This window comes from Copadichromis virginalis, linkage group LG4 (genome assembly GCF_057382275.1).
Source record: "Copadichromis virginalis isolate Kocher_CV1m ecotype Utaka linkage group LG4, C_Virginalis_male_GT1.1, whole genome shotgun sequence".
Taxonomy (NCBI): domain Eukaryota; kingdom Metazoa; phylum Chordata; class Actinopteri; order Cichliformes; family Cichlidae; genus Copadichromis; species Copadichromis virginalis.
Window position 1 is genome coordinate 21,679,865 of NC_140621.1, and position 19,842 is coordinate 21,699,706.

The following is a 19,842-nucleotide window of genomic DNA, read 5'->3' on the forward strand; positions in this document are numbered from 1 at the left end:
ACTAATTCCATTAGTAGAAATATATCTAGCTTATAATTAAAATTGTGGGGGGAAAAAAAACAACAGCCAGTTTCTTAACAAAAGCATTTCTGCTCTGAACTGGAAGAAAAAACCTTGAGTAGAAACCTCACATCAAGAAAATAGCTCCTTGGTTCACTGTAGCATCGCTCAGCTAACATGCTAACAGCACATTTGAGTTACTCACCCCCTCCCTTGCTGTGCTGAATCGTAGCATAAGCGAATCACTCAGGACTCACTAACCCCCTTCCTTGCTGTGCTGAATCGTAGAGTAAGCGAATCACTCCGGACTCACCCCCTCCCTCCTGGCTCACCAACATTAAGGTACATTAGCGCCCCCTGGTACACAGCTCAGTGGACCCTCATGCTTCATAAGACACACTCACCCCTCGCTCTCGGTTATCAGCTGTTGAAACTCAGAGCGTGTTACCTTGGAAGAGTCGCTCCTTCACTGAAGACGAAGTCCGATAGTCTGACTGACGCAGTATAACATTCAGTCTACACTTTGTTTTTTTGAAAAGATCATAAGCAGACTTAAGGAAAAAATATATGAACTCAGTTCCACCACTATTAAAAAAATAAAAATGCTCAGACTCACATTCTGCTGCTGCAATAATGTAAGTTAAATAATTAGAAATTCGCTATTTCACTAAATTATTTAGATAAGAAAATATATATGTGACATGTTTGAGGAAAATACTAATAATAAAAAACCAGAAAATTCTAAAGGTGTTTGTGTTTTTTTCCACGTGTATGGGGCAAGGGGGCGGTACTACGGTGTTGTTTGCCGGCAGTGCGAGTTAATGATACGAGGAAAAATGGATAGTCGTCGAAGAAGTGATATTTGGATGCATTTTCAAATGAAAAGTGCAACACACGCACAATGCAACATTTGCAAGACAGTTTTGTCTTTTCGAGGGGGAAGTACATCAAATATGAGAAGACATCTCAGTAGCAAGCACCACACAGTTATGCTACAACAACAGCACAGTCAAAACCCAGCTACTAGCATTGGACAACCTAGCGGCTAACAGCAGGAGCAACAATCTTCAACAGCAGCATTATCAACAGCGGTCACATCACCTGTTTATTCCAGCAGCACATCAACAAGTACTCAGCAAGAAAATACAAGCACACACACAGCAGGGCAAGGACAACAATCAGCAAAAAGAAGACAGAGGCAGTCTTACATGGGAGCATTTGTGTCAAGGCCCATGATGCCACTTCAGCAGAGCAAGGTTGACCAGGCTCTGGTTAAAATGATTGCCCAAGATTTTCAGCCCTTTTCAATCGTTGATGACAGAGGATTTAGGGAATTCACCAAGGCACTTGATCCTTCATATGTTCTTCCCAGTAGAAGTACAGTATCCAGACAGCTGATGCCCGATTTGTTTCAGAAGATAAGAGCTGATGTTCAGGAAAAAATCAAGACAGCACCTGCTGTGTGCTTAACAACTGACTGCTGGACCTCCAGCACATCAACAAGTTACATGTCTGTTACATGCCACTATGTGGCCGAGTTTAAGCTGCAGTCAAACTTGTTGGACTGTTTTGAATTAAAAGACAACCATACATCTGAAAACCTGGCTAGAGAGCTGGAAAGGATTGCAACTGAATGGGCCATTATGGAAAAGATAGTTGCATGTGTAAGTGATAGTGCAGCCAATGTCAAGAAGGCTGTGGGTGACATTCTGCACTGGAACCATCTAAATTGTTTTGCACACATTTTGAATTTAATTGTCAGAAAGGGAATCCAGCAGTCTCAAATTCAAGAAATTATTAGAAAGGTAAAAGCAATAACTGAATATACACGCCGCAGCACAGTGGCTTCTGCTAAACTGAGAGAGACACAGCAGCAGATGGGACAGCCCCAACTACGACTGAAGCAAGATGTGCCAACCAGGTGGAATTCCACTTATTACATGCTGAAGCGGATTGCAGAAGTGAAGGATCCCCTCATTTCCACCCTGGCCTTGGTAAATCCACAGCTGCAAACCCTGTCACTTGAAGAGTGGGAGATGGTCAAGAAAACCTGTGAGGTCCTGCAGCCTTTTGAGGAAGTGACTGTGAAACTGAGTGCCGAAAGGTATGTTAAAATAGTGTCATAATACATGTATATATTTCATGTTGTGTCATTACATTTGCCTAAACACATTTTTCAATTCTTTCCCAGATAATAGCATTTAAGATGTTTCTTACAACAGCTTATAATTAAATGTAAACTGTAAAATGGTTTTATATGACAATGTATGCTTAATGCACTGCACTGCAGGGGCTGTAACTACATTAAAACGCATGGAACTATAGTCTTTCCTTTATTTCTCCTCAACAGGTTTGTTACTGGATCAAAAGCCATTTTAATGGCAAGAGGGCTGCAGAGGATTACTGCACATAGACAGAGAAGTCCTTCCATCTATCAGCCAATCCGCAACATGGTAGACATCCTCATGGCAGAAATTGTCAAACAGCTGGGGGGGATCGAACAAGTGAGCCTGCTTGCAGATGCTACACTTTTGGATCCCAGGTTCAAGAAGCATGCATTTTTACATGATAGACATGCAGAAGATGCTGTAACAAGAGTTGTGGGAGCTGCATCAAGGTCCTTAAGACCACTGCCATTGGCAACACCCAGCACAGAGGAGGGAGAGGGTGTCCCACAGGCCAGTACACTGAAAAAAAGGGACTGGCCATCTCTTGGATTTATGTAAGCATCTTGCATGTATTTAACACAATTGCCTCATGTTTTAAAGATAAATGTAACTATATAGTGTAAAAACTACATGATATGCAGAAAGGGTGTATTAAATTGTTCATATCATGTTCAGGTGAAGTAAGTCAATAAGATAGCAACGTTAAATCTCGTGAAACCACGCGTGATTTCATCTCGCGGGCTTTGGATCGTGGTTTAAAAAATGCATCCATCTCAGTCAAGTCGAGCAGCCAACTCTACGTTTTTTGGTATGTCTTGATTTTTTGAATTAATATTTACCATATTTCAGCCAAATGTAGTTAAACGTCTAAAGTGCCGCCATGTAACATGCTAAAAAAGAGCCGTTAGCTTATTTGCTGTTTTATCTGTTATCAAAGAATTGGCGCTTTTTCATTTGAATTTGTCTTTGGCACAAGAGCCGTAATATCACATTAAACCTAATTACGAGGCACTCATAACATAATTTGGTTTTCTGTGTGAATAGATTTGTCAACTGACTCTTCAGTTACATTGTGTATTTACTGCACCGTGGTGTTAGTGAGATTTTGGACATTGAACAGCTTTAGCTAATATCATCAGCGGTATTATGCTAGCTTACATCCCTACCCCTCCTGCCCTCACCTGCTGTCCTTTTGTTTTTGTTTTTGTTTTTGTTTATGCACATTGAGAGACCACATCTATTCTGCATTTCACCAGGAGTCAGCTGATGGATTGTGGGTTCAAGGTGTTATGGTAAGAAAGTATATTCTATTTTCGCTTAAGGTTTCTGTAACTTAATTATAATAGGTTTTTTATAATTATTAGGTGCATGCATACTCAAATAGACCACCCTATTAATACAACTGAGAAATCCAAAATCTGCCATAGGTTTAACTTATACCTGTATGTATTGTCAGAAAGGTGATTACTGGACTCGCATTAATGCACACTTGAACTAAAATGAGGTTGTAACTTGTGGGTTCTTGGGTTGCAAATCAGAAATAAACATCTTTGGATTTTTTTAATCCCATAAGATCTGGAAACACAGTTTTTATTCAACAAAACATTACATTATTAACAAAGCACAGTGCCTGCTGTTATTTCAAAATAATTTTATGTCATTTCAGATGAAATGCAGCATTCCAGTGCATCCCAACCATGCCTTTACAGTCAAGGTTTCTGACGGAGCTGAGTTTCTCTCTGACAGTCTGCTGAAAGTGTTTGCAAAGTGATCGGGGGAACAGGGCACAAAGCTAAAGGATGTAGCTGCCATGATGACAGTAAGAACTTTAAAATTCTTTAACTACAAAGTGTATATGTATTGCATTAGGTCAGTAAAAGATTTTTATGCTGCATCCATTGAAACAGTCAACTATTACCTGTGAGTACTGATTCCACCGAAAGGATGCCATAATTTTCGTCATGCATTTACTGGCCCACTGAGAAAAATTGATGTTTTTAAAAAAATAAATGTTCTGGAAACTATATATCCATAAAGTTGATGTCAAACAGGAACTTTTGATATTGCTTTGTAGATGCTGGTGTTGCATGTTGACTGGTTTAAGTTTTGGTCTGGGATCATTTTCTTCTGTGCTACTGAAAAGTTCACAAATCTCTGTTTTCTTTGTTATAATACTTTAGGATGACATTAATGCTCAAAGGGAGTCTCATCAAAGTGCTCCGCATCTGTGTGAAAGACAATTGCAACATCTTGGTGCAGGAGTTCATGGTGAGTGTTTTATGAGTAGATTGTGGCTTTGCAACATTTAAAAATGCATTTAGTTATCCACTTGATCCTCATTGGACCAGTTAGGACCAGTAGTCCTCTTTAATAATTTGAAGTTCACATGAGGCCTGGTAGTGAACTCAGCCGCCGGCCCTTGAGGCCCCACCCCTGTATTAGGGGTCACATCAGTGTGAAAAAACTTTAAATTTGTCATTCTAGTGAACAAAGGAAAATCCCACCAATATTTACATTAGCTTTTGTTTGAAAAAAAAAAAAGACCAACAGCTAACCAAATTGTGGGGCTGAAAGTCTAAATTCTAACATCTTCTGAGTGACATAGCCTGGATTTCTGATGGGCCGGTGTCTTTCTAAGAAAAACTAATGTAAAGCATTTGAAATTATGTTTTTCACCCTCTCTTAGAAACTCTGTTAGACCATGAATGGCAGCATGGCAGGCCACTCTTTGGCTATAGCTATTTACTATGTTGCTTGCATTGGTTTAAATTACTCTAACATTAGAACTGGTAGATTCAAAAGAGATGAGTTTAAAAGGGAATCTTAAAGAAATGTTTTGTGTTTAACCAGGACTTGACTGAGGCCACTGCACAGATTGAGAAAACCACAATGAACATCTGTCTCCAGAGGATGCACCAGGCAATGACTTTTCTGACGTTGGCATCATCATCGAGGGTATAGTAGTTCTTCAAGATCTGGATAACGTGACCTTTGCAGTAGCCATGCTGTTTGGACCTTTTTTATTCCTTCAACATGAGTTACCCATCACAACTCTGCTACACTTTTGAGGTGATTCAAAGGGTGGTAATTGAGTTGGAAGCAACTCAGCTCTCAAGAAAAGCTCACAACTAAGACAAAACTGCTCCTGCAACGAAGCTCACTGTTATGCATGTGAGGTGACCAGCTCTAGGTGAGAAGACATTTAAATCTCACACTTGTTCTGCTGCATTTTTGAAGCTCAATTCCAGGAACAGATCGCAGGGTTCATTTTTATATACACTGCAACTGCCATGAGGACGAGCCGTTTTTTTGTTGTTGTTGTTGTTTGTTTTTCCTTTTGCTCTGTACAAGTTCTCTGTCTGTTTGGCAGCATTTTTAAATTTCTCTTTGTATTTTTTCTTTCTTTTACTAGTGAAGAGATGTAGCGTGAACAGTTATGCAGTCTAAATATCCCATATGGGCCGTGTGAAATGGTATTTTCAGTTTCATTCAGTTGAAGTAAGGAACGTTGAATATTTCTAAGTGTGCTGTTTTGAACCAAGATGTCACAGTATGATCAGTGCCGTAATTTTTGACAGTCACTGTATCAATGTTATTTTTGCATCTCTTGAATAAAGGTTTTGACCTGCAAGTGCTAATTTCTTTAGTTATTGGGGTAAAATGGGTAATGTTAATAGGAAGGTGTTTGCCAATTCAGTAACCTAATTTAATGTTAATGGAAACTAACATTACCTCAAATTGTTTAGTTATAATTGTTGTTTAACTGAATCTTGACGTTAGAGGCCTTAAATAGAATGTTTTGTATTGTTCTTTCCCAAAATTTTTCAAAAGAAAGAGTCTAATTTCTTTGCTGTGATTGATTCCAGAGAACACGGAAGAACTGACATTATTTAACTGTTGATTTATATAGATTCAGTAGTGGAGTAATGTCAGTTTAATTCTTTACCTACTGTCAATGCAGTGAAATTAGACATTTTGTTTTGAAAGGTTACTGGTGGATGCCAGCAACCATCTTGGAAGAGAACAATATAATCTGTTATAAGGCCTCCATTTGAAAATTGTGTATTTGATACTAGAATATAATAGCAAAATGTAATTTGAAGATAACATGTAGTATTTAAGTGACCAAGTAGTATTGGGTAAAAGTTATTGAATGGTGTTGGGATAAAGTGAGAAAATTGTGAAGGATTAAAATATTTCAAGAGCTCAAATTACTTCATCAAAACATGTTTAAGTCACATTTTATCAACACAAATTGCACAGGTTTATTGAACATGAATAAATTGTGTTAATTTAACTCAATTGTTTAAGTTGCTGCCAAAGCAAAACATCTGTGTGCAACAAATGTCCACCATTGAATTAAGTAAATCCAACAACATATTTTTTTCAGTGTACTTCCACTGAGACAGTGCCTGTGATTTGGGCCGATTTTGAGGAGCGGGTTGCATCACTGAGGCCAGGAGTCCAAAACCCCTTCACAGAGGCAATGCTGGAGATTAAAGGATTCCTGTCAGAACCTCTCCTACCCCGAACATCTGACCCCCTGGAATGGTGGAAGTCCCATACCACTGTCTTCAAAAAAACCTGCGATATTATGAAGACGAGACTCTGCATAGTGGCAACTTCTGTTCCATCAGAGCGGATCTTTTCAAAGGCAGGACAAATAATTACAGACAGGAGGAACCGTCTCAGCCCTGGAAAAGTTCGGGAGCTTATTTTCCTCAATGCCAATCTGTAAGGGACAATTAATTTTGAAGTGGACTAGTACTTTTGAACACAGTAATCTGTGAATTTTATTTATTTTTATTTATATTTTTGATTTTGTTGATTCACATTTCATTTTCTATCTGTCAGAAATTTCATTGAAATAAAAATAAATGTTCCCTTTACAAATCTTTATCTTTTGCTCTTTTTTGCTCTATAAAAGAGTTGTTTTTCTTTTTCAATCACTCATCTTAGCAATAGGGTTTACATGAAAAGACAAACAAATTAAGTTTGCATGAAAATGTGCATTTTTTGCACTCTCCTAGCAACTGACTCAGTGACTCAAATGACTCAAAACACCCGATTCATTTTGGTGAGTGACTCATTCAAACTCGATTCACTAAAAGGAATCAAATTTACCATCACTATTGTTTAGTGGTTGGTGGTTGTAAGGATTTTAAGTCACAGACTGATCTCTAGGCTTGTGTGACTGGCTTTACTTTGACTCAGGTCACTTTAGTGCATTGGTTCCCAAACTTTTTTTGCTAGGCCCCCTTTGTTTTATTAGAAAAATGGTTGTGAATTAAAAATCAAGAATGTGGCATACTGTTTGTCCGTGATGTGAGCCCAGCGCGTGCTCCCGACGCAGGGAAAACCAATTCTGCAGAGGAGACCTACCTTGGCCCTTGTGCAGGTGAAGTCAAAGGGATGATATGCATCACCATATTTTCTAGTCTTTGGCTTGAAACATATTTGGCGATGCTTCATCTCCTGCTTTGCATTTGTGTGGATGCCCCGTCAAAAACCTGTCCATTATGCGTTCTATTTTTTTTCCTTTTCATACCGTAGTGTCAAGTGCGCCAATTGGTTGAACGATGCACAGTGACTCCATCTGCTGCAAGATGATGTTGTAGGTCTTTGGTGCTGGTCTGACAAATGGTGGACTATGACTGTTCTCACCATTTGTCGCTTCTGTCTATCTGAGATTTTTCTTGGTCTGCCACTTAATTTGAACTGAGCCTGTGGTCTTCCATTTTCTCAATATGTTCCTAACTGTGGAAACGGACAGCTTAAATCTCTGAGACAGCTTTCTGTATCCTTCCCCTAAACCATGATGGTGAACAGTCTTTGTTTTCAGGTCATTTAAGAGTTGTTTTGAGACCCCCATGTTGCTACTCTTCAGAGAAAATTAAAAGAGGAGGGAAACTTACAATTGACCCCCTTAAATGCTCTTTCTCATTATTGGATTCACCTGTGTATGTAGGTCAGGGGTCACTGAGCTCACCAAGCCAATTTGACTTCCAATAATTAGTTCTAAAGGTTTTCGAATCAATAAAATGACAACAGGGCCCAAATTTATGTACCTGCCTGATTTTGTTTAAACAATTATTGCACACTTTCTGTAAATCCAATAAACTTCATTTCACTTCTCAAATATCACTGTGTGTGTCTCCTATATGATATATTTAACTGACATTTTTTATTGTAACAACCAACGATTTATACAGGAAAATAATGACTATTAACAAGGTTGCCCAAAGTTTTGCATCCCACTGTATGAATGAAGGAAAGCCTGCTGGTTCATTATCTGAATTTCAGTAATCCCTACCTGATCGACATCAGCTGTTTCTTTATAGTTTTGTTTGCAGAGTAGGTAAAGCTAAGTGCAAAGCTATGTAAAATGTTTACTTAAAAATGTAACTTGCAGTACAGATACTGAAGAGGAGTGTCATGAAACAGTTTTTTATACTTACTTGACCAGAAGTATTGACTGATTCCTTTTGTGGTTGAGTTGTATTTGGCTCTTCCTAACACAATAAAAATATTGCAAATCCAAATCAGCATAAAAGTTAAAGAATTTTTCTGAATAATGCTATCAATGTGTGGGAAGGTGTGGTTTTTGCAGTGTTGTGGTGTGTGCAGGGAGGGGGGCACAATAGGATATTCATGAATTCAAAGATTCTGATACAGATACTGATGCTTTTTAATAATTAAGGTGGATGAATCATCAAATTGCTAAGTCTGAATGAATTTTCATGACCTGTTAGTGTTTTGGGAGTTTTTTTTTCTTTGGATTATTAATTAAAACCAGGCAAGGACAGAAATAATAAAATGATAAGGCTGTAGCACATCTAGTTGTAGCTTAAATATAGTAACTTTACAGTATCCCTTTTACAGTTAACACAAATGGATAATTGTACTCAAACAAATCCAAGTCGAAATTGGGATATTTGCTTCGATTACAGTAAATGTTGCTATGACACTTGAAAGCATCAGCATTTACACAGACAGCCAGGTTGCCTCTTTGATGAATTCGGGAGTAACAAAGAAAGAGAAACTAGTATCCCAAAAAGTTGATTCTGTTCATCTGGACTGTTTTCAGTGGGAGGAATGTTTTGTCACTCGTCCAAGTGACTTCTTCAGTCTCAGCTGACTGCAGGTTTCAGCTTCTGATCGTTACGGAGGCGAAGTTAATTGGATCCGCTCTCCCCACCAAGCAAATTCACCTGATCCGGGGAAAACAAATTCTGTCGGGGATAACTACCTTGGCACTGAATTTAAGCTGTTATAAATGACTTGTTGACTTAAAATTGGTCAAAAATAGGTCAATCATATTTTACAAACAATATCAATTTAGAGATCATTCCTATCACAAAGTAGTTGTGATGGGATTTCCGGCTCTTTTTAGAGAACCAGCTCTTTTGGCTCCCAACCGGCTCTTCAGGTTGTTTTGTTGCTTTAATTAATTTATTATTAACAACAATATAAAATTATGCACAAAAGGAATTACTAATGTAAAAAACAAAACAAAAGTGGTTTTATTTATATATGTTTATATATAAATATATACGGTGGCCTCTAGAGATAAAGCATGTACAAACTCCAAAACACATTTCTAGCGTTAACTGAACTTCAAAAACAGAGCTACCTAGATCACTTAGATTACACAATTGAAAGCATACGTGTAATTTTTGTGTATTTATACACAAGCACTCATATATTTTCAAATAATTAAAAAAAAAAAGTTCATTTACCTTTTACTACCACACACCAAATCCAGTTGTTGGTACTTGCTGGCTTGTGTAGCCACTAGGTAACAAAAGCTCAACACTGCGCGTTTAGGAGTTTGCACGTGTTTTGGAGTTTGTAAATGCTTCGGGGTTTGTATGTGCTTTGTCTCTAGCAGCCACCGTAAATATACTTTTATTCATTCACTCCACATAAAATGTAATAAATAAATCATATAATACAAAAACCAACCATTTACATTTCAACTTGGGCCTGCATGAATAAACTTTCTGAATCCTTTATCATCCGCAACTGAAAATAGTTGTGGATCATTACTCTACTTTTCTAATGTGACATTGTTGTCCATGGCTCTCTTTCTCTGTCTCCCTCCTGCTCTGTTCCTGTGCTACTGAGAGTGTAACTACCACCCCTCCCCTCTCTTCCCAGCACAAAGCACAAGGCTTGCGTGTGGAGTGAAGCGGAAAAAAAGTGCGAGAGAGAGGGTGAGAGAAAGAAAAAAAAAAAACCCCCCATGGCTCCCAATCCTACTTCTGGGCCTAAAGTAGTCTGCGTTTAATATGGCTTTTGTGTTGTTAACATGTTTAATGTTATGTATTTTCTTCTATTTAATCTCAAAAAGCTCCTAATACAGTCAGTGATCACTGTTGACCTCCCTCGGCTTTTATTACCGCTAATCATTTATTTAAGCTCAGGTTTTAAGACTTTGGGATGTAACTACAGCCCAGCCCATGCAGCAGTATATGAATGACTAACCTCGTATTGTGGATGGATTATCTCAGTTGTTCTCCTGACTGAACTTCTTTATTCGAAAGAAACCCCAAACAAACAAAAAAAAAAAACCTTGGTATGTGCCACTGATTAATTTCAACACTTTCTGTAGCATTTCTAACTCTACACATCTAAATTCAAATCACTTGGATGAGTGACAAAACGTTTCTCCCACTGAAAACGCTACATTCAGATGAACAGAATCCACCTAACTTCTTGCTAACTTCTAACTCCGTTAAATGTCATAAATTCCGTTTTCATGGATGCCTGGATGTAAACTCAATTGTTACACCTGGTAGAGCAGAACGCTGATCATGTTATTAAAGATGAAAGACTTTAGACAGTTTTTCAACTCTCAGTAATGCCATAGTGATCGTTTGATATATGGACCTGCAGTGGAGTTTAGGCCCAGACATGGCTAGTGACGTCAGACTTAACGACCGGATAAGGAGCCGGCTCGCATTGTTCACTTCCGTTCGCGACCGACACATCACTACAAAATAGCTGTTGCAATCAATTTTTGGCAAAGTAACTGGTATATAACTGGGATTTATCTGGGATTTTTTTCTTCAAGAGAGAGCTAGTCAAGAGTGCAGCAGAAATAACAAATATAACAGCACCTTTCTATAAACAAAAAGAACTGGATTGATGAAAATATGAGTACAAATACACATAACAAGATACTTAGAAAGCAGACCATTTCTTTATTTGATGTACAACCCCTTTGACTAAAGTCTATTTAATAATATAGTTAAAAAAACAAACAAACATCGAAAGTCACTCTTTGGGAGACACTTACCTCCCCTGGCATCGATATTTCTTCCATGCGGCGATGATGGTCTTCTGGGGAGAGTTCCAGCCCGTCCAGAGGGGGCGGATTCGCAGCGGCCCCAAACTGAGCCAAAAAGTTTTGTAGCACCTGCGTCTGCCGCTCAGTCAGGGCCTGCAGGTCTTGCAGATGACGTTGGTGCTCTGCCGCCTGCTCCTGCTGCAAGGCCGCTATGCTGGCCATCATTTGAGCTAGTGCCTGAGCTGGCTGGAGGTTCTGCGGGTTTGACATGTCGTAGCGGGAAGCTGGGCACCACTGTATCACTCTGTTCCTGATCTCCGTTATGACGCACACACACAAGGAGACAGTTCTGTGTCAGGTTTCAGTAATTCTTTTCATTCAGTTCACACTTCACTTCACACTCTTCAACTCCCACTGGCTCAGCTCTCTCACTCCGCTCTCAGTTCATTCCTTTTCAGGCCCCAGCAGCTACTAAACCAGGGTGTGGCAGTCATCAGCTCTTTCTCCCAGCCTCCCCTGTCACTGTAACCTGAACCCGCTGCTCCACCCCTCACCTGGTGCTAAACCACAAATCACACCCCACCATAAAATGACATATTGAAATTTAATGTAATTAGCACACCATAATATTTCTAAAACAAATTCACCTGTAAGCATTTACCCTAAGTGACATTTTTCAGATGAAAAGTAACAAATGTGAAAGGATTTAATTAATTAATTTCACTCTAGGTCCAGCTCTTGGGATCAATTTCTCGATTTGATCATCAAGATGATACATACTTTCCTCATCAGTTTAGTAGTATGAATAAAGATTATTCATAAAATTAGTTCAGAAATACTTTTTTAAAGGAGTTCTGCATTGGTGTATGAATTAAATGCATGTTAATTCTCTTTGTTTTAAGCAAGGTGTTAACAGTTTACTCTTGCTTACACATTTTGTGTATGAAGTATAAAATCCACAAGTGATATTTTACTCTCTAAACATGGACAACATTTAGGCTGACCATGTTATAGTACGGAACAACATTTTAAGCTCTATTAGTAGCTCTTATGTTTCATAGTTAGCGTTACATACGTATATATATATGTACCTACAATAAATGAAATATGTTAAACAAAAAAATGTAACAATTCACCTTCAAATGTCTCTGTTTTTTCACTTAGTTTCCATTCAGTCAGTTTTCTTTGCACAAAATCACCCATGACCAAAAATCGAAACTGAAAGATAAATTGTAATTTCCGCTAAACCATTCCTCCTTTATATACTAGACCTTTCAACTCCTTAAATTGATCAGTAGAGCAGTTACATATATGGACAGATTCATCAGAACAAAAACATTTTATGTGTGCTCATCTGCTTTTTAAAGTTAATGCGAAAATGGTCAGTTATGGAGGATGAAGTTAGCAGGCAAAAGGAGAAGTCCAACAATAAGCAGGATTACAAAGAATAATAAGATTCAGATTAAACAGAAAAAAAAAAAAGACAGACGTGAATGAGTCTGATGACGATTTGATGAGAGGGACTGGATGTTTGTTAAATGTAGAAACTGTCTCGGTTCATTGTTGTCTGTATGTCAAAGTTCAAATTAGTTAAAGGGGTTAAGTAGAAAAAGAAAGGAAAACAAAAAACCTTTTAAAATAAATAATAATATATTAAATAATAATAATAAATAAGAAAAAGTAAAATCACTAACAACAACTTCTGCTAGTATATGTATTTTGCACTATGTAAGAATGGTCCCCTCACATCACTGACACAGGTCACATGGTGACGTATTCTGGGTTTTTTTTTCTACAGTCTCATTTATTTAGTGTCTTAGTATAATATTTACATTTTGAACACAACAATCAAACTTCGAGAGAGAGAAAGAGAAAGAAAGAGAGCTGAAAAAAGAGAGCAAGTTTTGAGATGTGAGAGATTTGTGATGTTTAGCGTGTTTGGAGTGTGTAGTTAGTGTGTTGTCTTGTGTAGTTAGTGTGTAGTGTAGTGGATAGTTTTGTGTTGTGTGTTAGAACAATGAGGTGACTGCTGAATGTTACAGGTGCTGCAAAAAAGCCAACAAAGGCAGATTGCAGTGTTAATGGTGTCTCCAGGTAGAAAAAAGGGGGAGTGATACATCTCCTCTTGTCAGACCTGCAGGCTTGTGATATTCTTCTTTATAGTGGACAGAAATTATTTTTGCAGTGGCCCAAATAATTTATGTGGCATCTTATTTAATGCAGAACACCTGATTGTTATGTAAATAGTTTGAAATGGTTATTTAAAAAAAAAAAAGGTAAATGGCTGCAAATTTGCAGCTAACTTGTGTCATGGTCCTGGGTCGGTGACCCAGTGTTTTGAGTTTTGTGTCATTATTGAATTTTGATTTTGTCATAGTTTATCTTTTCTAGTCTTTCGTTTCCTGTGTTCCAGGGTCTGCTGTATTCCCTAGTCAAGTCTGCGTCTGTTATGTTTCCTGTTTTACTTTGGAAGTCTGTGTCCAATGTCAGTGTCTTTAGTTTCACTTCCCCTGTCCCGTCTTTAGGTTCATGTGTGTCAGCTGTGCTCCCATGTGTGACCACTTCCCTTGATCATCCCTTATGTGTATTTAGTCTCTGTGTTTCATTCAGTCTGTGTCGCGTCGTCTGTGTTCCACGCCGTATGTCATGTCAGGTTTCAAGTCTCTGTGCAGGTCATGGCTCATGATGCTTATTCTTATATTTCACAGTTCCCTCATGTTCCGGCACAGTCTTGTTCATATCCTCACTGTTATTAGTTTCTTCCCAATTTAGGTTCCTGTTTAGTTGTTGACCCTGTTCACTTCTCGTTTAGTTTAGTTCATGTACTCCAGCCTCAAATAAAGGCACAGTCTTGTTCATAGCCTCACTGTTGTTAGTTTCTTCCCAATTTAGGTTCCTGTTTAGTTGTTGACCCTGTTCACTTCTCGTTTAGTTTAGTTCATGTACTCCAGCCTCAAATAAAGGCTTGCCTTTTGTTTAAAGTTAATTTGGTCTGCTTATCTGTGTCCGCACCTGGGTCCTCCAAACACTCTCCACACGGTCAGCCACTGCGAACCATTACAACTTGTGCATGGGATTTTAAGATTTACAATTTATATTTGTATTTAAGTTATGAAATATGATTCATTAAACATGTTTGTGGTTGTTACAGCATAAAATATAACTTTTTCTACTCAGATTTTGTTTTTTTGTCTGATTTTAGATCAGTTGTGTTAATAGAGTATGTCAAAATGAAAACATAACTGTAAATTCAGACATGTGAGGCTGTACTGAAAAGAATGACACCAAACAAGGCAAAGTAAATAGTTTTTAATGGTGATATGTAGAGGTCAAATTAAAAGTAGTCAAAAATGGTCAATTATACCCGGGACCCCAGAAGGTTAAAAACTTTCTTTTAAAGTAATGCAATAGTTACTTTTCCTAGAAATTAATTACGTTTAGAAACTCAGTTACTAACTCGATTACTTTTTGAAAAATAATAAATAGTAACTATAATTAATAACTTTTTCAAAGTAACTTGCCCAACACTGGTGACAAATAAAGGTTGTTTTTTTTTTTTGGTTGCTTGTTAAAAACACACCATTATTCGCCTTGCCACAAGCTGTGAGTTGGGTACTGACTTCACAAAGAATTTTACCAGTACTGTGTTAGTGTTTAGAATATTATGTGTTTTTAGTAAATATCTGAATACAACTATTATTCAATATTTCTCCCACAACATTGATCAGTATGTGATTTTAAATTTTTTTAAATTATGCACTTTGACATCTTAATTCACTTACCGATTGTCTGAAGGATCAGACTTGGTGCAGATAAAGTGAATTTGCTCACACTGACCACCATTTCCAATGAGGCCATGTGCACTTTTTAGAATCTCCCAGGCCTCATTCTCTGATGCTGCCCGAGTAATTTCAGCCACAATCCACACAGTAGAACAATCTCCAACAATCTGAAAAAAATTATAGCACGTCAATTATAAATAATTAATACAAAAGATGTTAAAACAACACCAGAAAAACAACAAGAAGTTGATGTGAAAAATTACTTGTCTCCACATTTCGTTCCTGCTCTTGTTGCGATCGCCATTTCCAGGAAGGTCCACAAGTGTGACATGCTGGAGAAACTTATTGTTTGGCACCCTGACAGTCACACACTTCACTAGTGGCCAGTACCACTGCTGTGCTTTATATCCATCTTCCGGCTTTGGAACATACTTTGTATATTTAAAAAGTTCTGCAGATAGCTTTTGAGCCTGCAATAAACAAGATAAATAAGATTAATACATTTACAATTAAATCAGTAAATTTAAAAAAAAAACCCAAATTTTAGACTAATTTTTTTTCTTGGGAAACATTTTAGATTTTTTTTAATGTTTAGATCTAAGGATGATCAAACTTAGGCACATATATGCACACAGCATCACAGACGCATTTGTTAATGCAGCTTCCCTAGTGTTTTATGTTTACAGCTAACAGACGCCCTGTTTGCAGACCTATAGTCTTGTGATATCCAATGCAAATTGTTAACTTATTTGCACGCGCAGTTGAAACTGTTCCTGTTATACCCTTAAACTTTTACATTCATACATTTCTATCATCATACAGGCCTGAGAATTACAGTAAAGTGACAGAGCGTTGTGGTAATGGCTCCTAGACTCTGGAGCTCTCACCCACTGAGACGTGTGATTTGTGTTAAAAAGCAGCTAAAAACTCAACTTTTAAATTTTGGTTTTGTGTAGCTTTCTCTCTTTATGCTGCCAGCACTTTGGTTCTGAACTACATTGTAATATTTATTTCAAAAGTTGTAAAAAGGCTTACTTTTTACTTAACATTACAAAAAGTTATTACTTAAGAAAAATTTACATTCTTCTGGAGAAAAAGTATAGGATTGACATCAGTAGCTAGTATTGACCCCTTTAACCCTAAACTAGAGATGGTACGATACCACTTTTTTATGACCGATACCGATATCATAAATTTGGATATCTGCTGATACCGATATGAATCCGATATAGTGTTTTTTTAATCAATAAAACTGTTTTTTTATATCTTGCTGCATTTTTTTATAAGTTCATACTCAAGTTTAAATAAACAACAACACTAAAGCTATTCTGTTATACCTGTATGTAAAAAAAATAAAATAAAATACACTGCACCCAAAATATTTCATAGTTCAGCAATAGTGATCAATCTAATAAACTTAAACCTACTCCATCCTTCCTATTCTGGTATTTTAAAGAGTACTTAGCAGAAATATTAAGCAACCTAACTAATAGGGTTGCAAACACCCAGCAAAAAAAATAGGGAACCACCCTCCACCTCATGATGCTTAATTGACGTAATCAACTTTAATTTGATGCAGTGTGAAAAAAAAATGCACAGAATTTAATTATTTTTCAAGAATAATTAAATAGATTCAACATCTTTCTTCAACAAAAATGCAGACTGCACAGATGGTATCTTCCCAAAGGAAAAAGTAGTATAGCTTACTTAGTATATTAGACTTAACAGTTACTATATACAGTAATGGACTTCTATACATTTTACATCAGATTAAAACTTTGGGTGTAAGATTCAGATAATTATTTATTAAAAGCTAGACATTTTAAATGAGAATAAGAAAGAAAAGTATGTCTTTGTGCCCCCTTTTCCCTGTTAATGCCCTATTGGCCCCCCCTGGCTAAACTTTGCTAGATCTGCCCCTGCACAGTTACCAGCGGTCAGCTACGTAGAAAAGGATCCTGGTGTAGAAAGTAATATTAAATAAATTCTAACAACAGCTTATCAAGCTTAAACGTGCTGCTGTTGTTCAGCCGCTGGTTTCCTCTTTCTGGTGCAAAGTGGGCCAAAAACAAAGAAGGGAAACGGGAGTCGCGACAGAAAAGCCGATCAGCTGATCATTGATCAGTTTCATGATTGAAGTAGCAACAGGAGAGGGAGGGAGAGAGAAGAGGCAGTCGCTCCATATATCGGTTGTTAAGCTTAACGCGGGAATGCTTTACAAACATTCAGAGATAAACTTACACACTTGCTTTACTTCTCTCGGGGATAACTTCCTCGGAGATGAAATGCTGGTTTGGTAGCGAGGCTACAATACACAAAGCCGCTCTATCACGTGACGCACACTGCTCCGACGTGCTACGGTTATGAGCCGAGTTATGCCGTTGTTAAGGTTCAAATATTGAGGAAGGATACAAGAGGTGATCGAAGAATAACCACACTGATCCGGCCGGGTTAAGTCAAACGATGATTTTAATACACGCGTGGGAAGATCACTACAGACAGCAATTGATCTTCGACTTAATAAAAGCACAAACAATTATTTTATAGATTTAGGGTTTGATTAATGACGCCCCTTCATACGTCACAGATACATTTTATACATAGATCAGATCAAAACCACAATGACTTTTAACACAGTTCGAAAGAACATCATCTTCTATTTTCATGGCCGGTATCTCCTGTCAACCTTTCAGTTCTTGTCTTGAAGTGAATTGTTCCTCTTTCTTGCCGAGACAACAAGGAACGGTTCCTCGTTTACAGAGACACTTTCGCAGTTACAACCAGACATGACTAACCTCTCACCTATAAATAAATCTAACTAATGTGTGTGTGTATGTGTTGACCTCACTCAGCCTCTATGTCACCTCTCGCCTACTAACTGTCTGTGTCTCGTCCTTAAATGCTCTCTCTCAATTCACCTGTTGCACTTCTGACCTTTCACCAGAACAGAGGCTCATCCTTATGTGTAACAACCTAACTGAAACTATATATATGTCATCTACCAAATAAATGTTTTAATCAAGAACCTCTACTAAAAGCTTAATATAAAAATGACCTGATATAAGTGTTTTGTAAGCATGTATTGCAATTCCTTCTATGTTCTAGTTTCCCTCAGCATGTATCACCTGGACAGTCACGCCAGTGAAGCTTAAGACCCTTAATGAACCGAACATCAACTCAAAATAAGCACAGATATGCAATATGTATAAAATAGTTCTGGAATACAAAGTTAATATGATAACCGTATGCATAAACATCTTAAGGCCATCTTAAAGCTATCTGTTACATTGTTAAAGCAATGATCATACTGCAAATTATATTATGCTGGTAAAATACTTTTTGTTCATCCCCACACCATGTCACAAGTTTTGTGAGGTGCTTTTTTGATATTTAATGGATTGGATTACATTTTTTATTTCTCTCCGATATCCGATCCAGTAATTTACGTCAGTATGGGACCGATACGTAATATCGGATCGGTCCTCTCTACCCTAAACCCAGCAACTTATGTCTTTTAAAATTATCCACCAATCTCTGACATTAACTTATTGAGAGATTTAACTACTCTGTTGTACAAATATCTTTACAGCCATAAAATGCTTGATTATTTTCTCAGTTACTGTTACAGTTACTGTGTGATTCAAATTTCAGTAGGATTCAATATTCACTAATAATAATAATAATAATGGATTGCATTTATATAGCGCTTTTCGAGACCCTCAAAGCACTTTACAATTCCACTATTCATTCACTCTCACATTCACACACTGGTGGAGGCAGCTACAGTTGTAGCCACAGCTTCTTCGGGGCAGACTGACAGAAGCAAGGCTGCCATATCGCAAACTAAATGCTGTGGCCCCAGAAACAGAAACGCTAGGAAACGTGGAACACGGAACCAGGAATGATTGAATAGGGACATACGGAGAAATTTAAACCACATCGGGCAAGGCGACAGTGGGCAGAGGAAAACACAGGGCTTAAATACACAAGGGAGTAACAAGGGATTGAGACACAACAGGAGAGCACAGTTGGGAGTATTCAAACATGACGAGACAAAGGGGAAGCATAACTCAAAACACTGAACACAGGACATGAGGCTATCAAAGTAAAACTGGAAACACAAGACAGGCATGGAGACGCAGACTTGACAAGGAGTTATGGCTGACAGGGAAGACAAGAGCAAACATAGAGCACAGAGACAAGAGTAACAAAATGGAAAACGGGGAAAGAAAGGTAACAGAAACCTAAAGACTAAAACTAGGAATATATTTTAACGTGTCTGGGAAAGCTGACCAACACAGCTAATCTCCATCAACTATTCATGCATCTGGGGTGCCTTCAGCACATGAGGTAGAACCCTCTAACTTGGGGCAACATACGCCAAGTTAGAGCTATATACGAATCAATCTCTCCTATTTAAGTAGGATGCTGGGACCTGACAAGGGAGCTCAGCTGCAGGAGGCAGCTGGAAAATGTAAATAAACATGTCCCGATAGTTATCACCTTTCTTAAGCGTCTTCAGTGACCATAATTCATCATGCCACTCCTAAAAGACAAAAATCATTGCATTTTAGTTTTATAAAATGTAATGTAAAGCAAA

General features: G+C 37.8%; 2 long non-coding RNA genes across 3 annotated transcripts; one reads left to right on the forward strand and one right to left on the reverse strand.

The window, feature by feature from the left end:
* Positions 1 to 2,689: 2,689 nt before the first annotated feature.
* LOC146711369 (uncharacterized) lies at positions 2,690 to 5,799 on the forward strand. 2 transcript variants are annotated; one of them, XR_014920148.1, is made up of 5 exons: positions 2,690 to 2,976; positions 3,397 to 3,460; positions 3,835 to 3,987; positions 4,349 to 4,436; positions 5,019 to 5,799. It is a non-coding gene; the product is annotated as an uncharacterized LOC146711369 (long non-coding RNA). The 2 variants fall into 2 exon arrangements; XR_014920149.1 differs by having other exon boundaries at positions 3,425 to 3,460.
* A 9,446-nt stretch (positions 5,800 to 15,245) lies between these two features.
* LOC146711370 (uncharacterized) lies at positions 15,246 to 16,461 on the reverse strand. The gene is made up of 2 exons (XR_014920287.1): positions 15,506 to 16,461; positions 15,246 to 15,409 (listed from the first exon to the last, which is right to left on the reverse strand). It is a non-coding gene; the product is annotated as an uncharacterized LOC146711370 (long non-coding RNA).
* Positions 16,462 to 19,842: the final 3,381 nt, after the last annotated feature.